Here is a 7,720-nt window from a genome sequence, read left to right as displayed (position 1 = left end):
TTTTGTTTTGCTGGTTGAGCACTTGAAACACGACATGAATGTGGCGCTCCGATTCTTGAGCGCAGGCATTCGATCTGTCGACGTATCGCAATGACGCTATTCCAGCGAAATGGCATCTTCATCCATGAGACATTTTTGTTACCTTTATACAAAATAACATCGTGCGGTATGAACAGCAGCCGCTCTACCGCGAAGCGAATCGCACTTGTCACCAAAATCATTTTGTTTACCTATAACCGCTCAGAAATTAACGCAAAAGCTATTGTTTGTTTGTATGTTGTTACAGTAGTGGAAGGAACAATACTTGCGCACAAGAAATTTTTTTCGTGTGTGGTAATAGCTGACAAAAACTCAAAAAATTGAGAAATCTTTGTGAGAGACCAAAGCATTTTCTTGCCTTGGACCGTACTTCCAGTCAGCGGCAACGTTACGAAAGGGCTTTTGGAATGTTATGCTACAGTCACAAGGTGAAATTAGTTACCCGTGACAATAGGGCGAGCCATTGCTTACGGCTCACCAAACAGAAAGGGGGACGTACATGTCCCGCTGTCCAAAAAAAGGTTAAAAGTACGAAAAGCCATCTACTGTGCGGTAGGCTCGTAGTATGTGTTAAAATACAACAAAATTTACCACCCAGCCGGTTTCGCTTGCTTCGGTCATAAAAACAGATATCATCGATGGAATCGGTGACACAGGATATTGGACGGAAGCAAGGATGGTTTGTCGCTGTGGGACTGAGACTTGCAGCATAAAGCGCATTCTTTCCACTTCAGGAACCACACCGCGGACCGGTGGCGTTCAATAATAGGTTTGCCGAGCATCTTTTGTTTCGTTCGGTTCCAACAAACTTTATTGTTTCACCAAATTTTTTTTTCCAGCGCTGGGCAGTTCCCAGAGGTGTGATTTTCCACCATGGCGATTTACATAGGGTTATGGGGTGTCAGGTGAAAAGAAAGGTAATACATTCTGGCTGCGTAACGCACATACCTTTTACGGTGTCAAGGCTGCACATTTTGCTAGCTGCTATATATTATCTCTCAAGCAATTTTTGAACAAGGCTGCTTTAAACTGCCGGTGTTAACGTGAAAAAAGGGAAGCCGAACGTATCAGCGGCAGTCTTCGCAATAGCGCTAATATTTAACAGTTACTTGTGCTACGGCCAACGAGGACGTTGCTACGAGAGCGCATGCCTTCGGTCGGTGCAGCTGAACAGAACGCCCCTACAAGACAATGCAACACCAAAAACCCTCGGTTTGTTTACGTTGGTGATATTTATTCAGCGCTTTTTCATATGACCAAAGCGCTCATGAGGCATAGATATTTCAGCTCGGGCACCATCCTTTTGCGAGTGTTTAGCTGACTGAAAAAGGCTCACGCCCTCAAGCAATTCATAATAACACTGATAAGGAATCACGTCGAGGCTCTTTCTTTATTGCTCTGACATTTTTGTACCGCTCTTGTGAACCAGGCACCTCTTACAGCCATTTCAGCCTCTGCACTCTCTTCTTAGTAGGAACGGCAGATGCCCTCCACTCCGAAAGGGGCTGGGATGCAGTAGAACTCGTCGCAGCAGCGTGGCCCGTCAAGGATGCACTGAAAAAAGCACACAAAGATCGCTGACAGCCTATTGCATTTAAGCTAGCCCATTGACAACATCGCAAATGCCTTTTATATGGTACTGTGGAAAGAAAATCAAGCAGATAAAATGTCTTTTAATTTTGTTCAAGCTAAAACAAGCCTTTCAAAACAAAACTGAAAACTTTTGCTTCAAATGTTTTGTTACAATGTTCTCCTTTAAAACTCTATATCGCTGAAAGAAATAGCTTTATCACAACGACTTAACATCCGTAGTACCTGCCTTCTTTTATTTCGTCTTCTAGACTGTAGCGCCCTAAATAAAATAGCATGGAATGTGACGACGCAGATGCAATCCCACAACCACGACACTTATCCTAATCAAGCCCTAAACATAAGCCTAGTCATGTATCGAGTCTAAAAAGTATGCTGAAGAAACGCGGTTGGTCTTTATATTTTCGCGCAATCCAATCCGTAGGGCGTGCCCTGTTACTTGAAGAAGCCTGAATGTACGCTCCCCATTTTGGATTTAGAAAAGGAACTGAAACATGTTGGTGCTACGTCCTCAATATTTTAGTTTTATTCTTAAGGTGACATGACTTTATAAGTTGAGACTGTTTTCAAAGTTCAGGACTCCAGCAGTCGCGAATACAGTGTCATTTTCTGCATATGTTTCAGCTGCTTCATCGTGATCCAGCTTACTGTGTATACCACTGTCATTGGCATTCGCCCTTTTTTTGGATAGATCATTGTTACCAGTTTTTTGTATATTTACCGATACTTTGAAACACATTAGACTAGACTAAAAGTACTAACGGTGCTGATCTACATTTTTAGTCATTGTAGTAATTGGGTTTACTTATTCCTGAGGGTTTTTATGCACGTTTGGCCCACCGTTCACCATTCACCAGTTCACCGTTTTACCACGCTTTGCTTTGCATAGGTTTGATTCTTTTGTAGCTGCTGCACGTTTTATAATAAGGTGCAGCGTCATGTTTAGCGTTACTATTTTGGAAAGCGTTCAAATAACGTAGTTTTTCCATCCCTGCGTGCTAAATCACTGCTGTTGTCTCATGAAGGGCGTAATTGGTCCTGAAGCTTTAAAAAGAGTTTGCATGACGCTACATTCCAGACTTGTATACAAATGGTGAAGTAATTTTTTTACGGCTCTTAGATACAAGGTTATCTTCTTTGAGTAGGACACGGAATCTCCCAAATTTTATTGAGTTATTTGGTCTTTCATTTCATTTCATTTATTTATTTTATTGATCCATATCACTACGATTGAGATTTATTGCAGCACAAAGTAACCCCTTCAGCGTATCTCCTCCAGCATGCGTGAACATTACATATTTCTTTTGCAGTATCCAGGTACCCACTTGAGGCGGTTGCAGTGTTTAGAATGTCGCAGGACAAATTTTTGCGAAACTGAATACCCTTCTTCCGCCTTCTTAAGACCACGTGGGGACAAAACAGATGGTAAAGCTCAATTTGAAGTGGTAATTGGCTGATACACATGCTTGTAATATGAAAATGTTTTTTTTTAATTACAACCTACAGCGCATATTAGACACGGAATGTATTGTAAAACATTCGCAGACACTCCCGTAAGCCTAGAATTAGTACGAAGACGGATGCATAGGAAAACAAAATACAACTTACCTATCAAACGGCTTCTGGTCCCGCCGTTAACAGGAGAAGAGATGTATTTTGTAGGTATTCATGGGTGCGCGTTTCCGTGTGTGTTCATGTGTGTCTTCCTGCGCGTGTGCGTGTGCGTCAGTGTGCGCTTGTATGTTTGTGTGTGAGTGTGTCTGTGTGTGTTTGTGCGTGTGCGTGTGTGTCCGTGTTTGTGTGTATGCTTCTGCGGGTGTGTGTGCGCGTGTTCGTGTGCCTGTATGTAGGCGTGCATATGTGTAGGTGCGTGTGATGTGTGTGTGTGGGGCGGGAGGGCCTTGCGAGTGCGTGTGTTCGTGTGTCATTGTGTATGTTCGTGTGTGTTTGCAAGTAGATGTATGAAGTTTTATATACGCATAGAAACATTCTTCAAATCTTACCGCTTCGCCGAGGCATCCCTTCGCCGCATCCACTTGTGCCATTAGTGCCACAAAAAGAATCATCGTCACCATAAGGTATCTGAAAATCTATAGCGAAACCCAAATTAGCCTTCTGATTCCTGTCCCAACCCTTTATTAATACGGTCTAACAAGTGCTTAAGCAGACATTATGGCTCCACAGAAGTATTCATTGTTGCACAACAAATAAAGATAATAAGAAATGCCTATCAGAACTTGCCTGTAGAATATTTTTTATCCGCACCCGATTAATGTAGCCCAATATGCTGATCACTATATTTGCTGCACCCTAGAAATTTTAAAACTTACTTCGGCTGATTCAAAAGTCGAGGGTCACTTTTTGAAAAAAAAAAACAGTTTATGAGCAAACTATACATGCAGTCGTACCGAATGAGTAAGGAGCCGTAAGATTGCATTTGTTCAGAAAACTACTACAGCCCAACTTGGTAAGCACCGTGAACAAAAACTAAGGACACCTTTTCAAAAAATTACCTGTGAACAAACTACCGTTGATGATCTCAGCATGAACCTTTAACACCTACCGTATACAAGAAAATCTCCCGTTGAAACGACCATTTGGAAAACACACCGTTCAAATATAAAACCTCTCAGTTTTCATAATCACGCAAACGTAGGTTATACTTGCTTGGCGGAAATCAGCTTTTTCAATTGACAATTCAATTTTAGGCAGGTATTACCCGTGAATAGCTTATTTCTACATATAAAAGGGAAAATTCATGTTACTATCCGATCTGTATACAAAACCCTTCGATGGTTGTTTTGCTCTGCCCATTACTGTGACATTTGAGAACAGTTTTTTTGTTTTGACTATATGCTTTAAGAAATTTAAGAAACACGCGAGTACAACCTAAAGCCAGCTGTATGTTGAAACTGCCATGAATATTCAAACTCACTTACAAGCACCATTTTTGCAACCTGTGCTTTTTCTTTCAGCCATCTATGAAAATGGGACTAAATAGGCTTTGTGTTTTATATTGCCAAGAAATAACTCTAAACCATTCAGGCTTCCGTACTGTGTAAAGAATGGTGTCCTTTAGGCAGGCCTCAGTCCTCAATATATGCCAAAAACTGGGGGCTTGACGAAAAGCGCTCGGGAGAGGCATCGCTGCCTCTAAGGCGTGTAATAATCCTAGACATGTAAAGCTGTCTTCTACTGGCAAAGCGGCAGAAAGTGCACAGTGGTTCAGGAGCTTTGCGCTCGCCTTGCGGACGAACACAGTATCACTAAACGTTGCCAGAAGGCGATAACTGCCCATAGCTAGGACAACCAATTTTAAACTTCCTGAAAGTTATTTTCCTGCTCAGCCGACATTGGTGTTTTATCTATCGTTATGTTTCTCACTAAATTCTTCCGACATGATGAGTAACAGAAATTGGGTTCGTTTACAGCAATCATGGTCGCAGTAAGAGCAACATAAGGAAAACGCACAAATAAAATGAAAGAACTTTGTAAGACTCTCTTACCAATGCGGAAAAGGCCATGGTGAATTTCAAAGTCTGCAAGTTAACAAAGCATGAATTAATTAGCTAAAATACCATTGTGCGAGTACAGAAAGGTACACAACAATTAGAGTGTGTACGAAAATATAACAGGGCTGTTATTTATTATTTGCTAACGATATGAAACAGAAAAAATTGATTGATTGATTGATTGATTGATTGATTGATTGATTGATTGAGTGAGTGATTGATTGATTGATTGATTGATTGATTGATTGATTGATTGATTGATTGATTGATTGATTGATTGATTGATTGATTGATTGATTGATTGATTGATTGATTGATTGATTGATTGATTGATTGATTGATTGATTGATTGATTCTTGTGCTCAAAGCCCTGACGCTCCACAGGCGATGACGCGCGCTGTAGTGGAGGGCTCCGGTTTACATTGCACCACCTGAATATCTTTAGGTGCGACGAAATCTCAGACACAGGGAAGTTTTCGCTTTTCACCTTTTCACAAAAACGACCGCAGTGGACGGATGCGAACGCGCGTCCTTTGGCGCATCAGAACAATGCCTTAGCCACTGAGCAACCAAGGCGGGAAAGAAAAAATAATTACTATTTTATTTATATTCATTTCTTGTGAGTATCTTGCAAAAACCTCGACAGTGATTGAATTGATTGAAACCTGAACCAATTTTATCAAACAATTCTACGAAAAATACGAACGCATTACGGCCATTTCCCGTAAGTTAGGCTATGTTAAAAGTCGAACTTCAAAAAATATATTGTTGGCGGATAAGTTTTATACGCGTCTGGTTGCATTTTAACAGCAGTTGCAGGAGCAGCAGCCATGGCTGCTTTAACATTCGCAAAACACTTTGCCCTTTGAACTTTCTCTCAACCACTGAAAAGAAATTTAGGCGTGCTTACCACAACTCTGTTTTGCTCACTCTGCGATCTGAAAGTTTAACAACTCAGGGGCCGGAAATGCCACGAGGAAAATTTCCGGGTTCTTTTAAAGCTGATTCCACCAATCAGAGACACGAACAGATCACGTGAATTGTTGCTGGCGTCACCTTGTGGCGTCGCAGTACACCGGGAATAACCTGGCGTGTCCTTCAAACACAAACAACACGGCTTTTTAGGTTGTCACGATAACTTTTCGTTTTACTTCTCTGAGTGTGAGTTCCCGGCATTTGGTAGGATTAAACCCCTACTTTAGAAGTGCGATAAAGGGACAAGCACAGAAAGATGATGCGAGTACAATTTTCAGTTCCAACAGAGAATTATTGAAAAAGGCACAGATTTGAACATGAACTCGGGTCGTTATTATATACAACAAAACAAGAAAAAAAAGCGGAGCGTAATATATCTCACACACAAAATAAACCTTACCAGGTAGGGACTTCGGAATAGGAAGCGAAAAGAATTCGTTATAATGGAAATCACTTGCTACATATAGCCAGTGTTTTTTGAGATCGTACTCCGGCCTGTCCACTCACGCAACAATTTTTTTTCTTTATTATAATCATACACCCACATCAGGATACAATATAAGCCGAGCTGGTAAAAGAATTATTTGTTCAACAGTTTGGTTCCATACACATGGAATGAGAAAACGTCGTAGTTTGCGACATGCATGAAGAAATGACCATTATTGCACTAAAACCCACATTCTGTAATTCAGCAACTCAAGAAAGTTTACTCACACAGACTCAGACACGGCGTAAACATGTCATCATTTGTGTGTTCATGGTCGGGCCGGTGACGGAGCTCTATGTTTGCAATCCCAGCTCCAACTAAACATGTCTTGTTATAGGTATTGAGAAAGCGTGGACGGAGTCCATTGGTGTCGTTAAGAGGCCCTGTCTAGACTATGGCCCGACCATAATCTTCCTTTACAGCAAAACGACATTCCTTTATTCCGATGCTGCACCTTTCTAGGAAACCGTATCCCTTTGTCAAATTAGCAAGCGAGCAGAAGTAGTCAATGGTAGCTTTTCAAGGGCTACTTGAACATATGAATGAAACGTGTTTGTTTGCAAGTGTCAAGCGACCCCTGTTCAGTACCAAATAGCTTTTTCTTGCCCTAGGCAGCATGAGGCAAGAACAGAGAATGCATCATATTGTCTCCTTACGAATTTAAATAAGTACTGGCCATACTATTTTGTAGGTTAATCCACTACGAATCTCTGTCGTAAACTCCTGGTATCAGGGTGTCATTGGTAGCGTTTCCTTGAATCTTCAACGACCTGCTTCTTGTTTTCTGTCTATTGGGAATTCTTTCCTGTTTATTGGGTATTCTGTCTATTGAACGTAACACTTTTTAGTTTGACGAGGTCCATTCGGTGCAAGTCCGCGGAACGCCAATGGGAATGAAAATCGGACCCAACTGCGAAAATATTTGTATATCTCACCTCGAATCAAACTTTCCTGGCTCTCAAATTTTAAGCCACTGTACTAATAAAGTTATATTGAAGACATATTCATGATCTGGCGGCACGGTGACGCGAGCTCTTTACATTCATTGAGGCATTTAACCTAGCACATCCTAGTATTGTCTATAGTTTAACCTCGCACATCCTAGTATTTCCAACAG

The 7,720-nt window shown here is 41.2% G+C and overlaps 1 long non-coding RNA gene across 2 annotated transcripts; it reads right to left on the bottom strand.

Moving 5' to 3' along the window:
* Positions 1–1,410: 1,410 nt before the first annotated feature.
* On the bottom strand, positions 1,411–6,149 carry LOC144158509 (uncharacterized). 2 transcript variants are annotated; one of them, XR_013320101.1, is made up of 4 exons: positions 6,052–6,149; positions 5,136–5,168; positions 3,633–3,719; positions 1,411–1,593 (listed from the first exon to the last, which is right to left on the bottom strand). It is a non-coding gene; the product is annotated as an uncharacterized LOC144158509 (long non-coding RNA). The 2 variants fall into 2 exon arrangements; XR_013320102.1 differs by lacking the exon at positions 6,052–6,149 and adding an exon at positions 5,629–5,734.
* Positions 6,150–7,720: the final 1,571 nt, after the last annotated feature.

The sequence above is a fragment of the Haemaphysalis longicornis genome, unplaced genomic scaffold (assembly GCF_048455015.1).
Source record: "Haemaphysalis longicornis isolate Haplotype H1 unplaced genomic scaffold, Haemaphysalis longicornis Haplotype H1 scaffold_10, whole genome shotgun sequence".
NCBI classification, from domain to species: domain Eukaryota; kingdom Metazoa; phylum Arthropoda; class Arachnida; order Ixodida; family Ixodidae; genus Haemaphysalis; species Haemaphysalis longicornis.
This window is presented reverse-complemented; position numbering and strand designations above follow the sequence as displayed.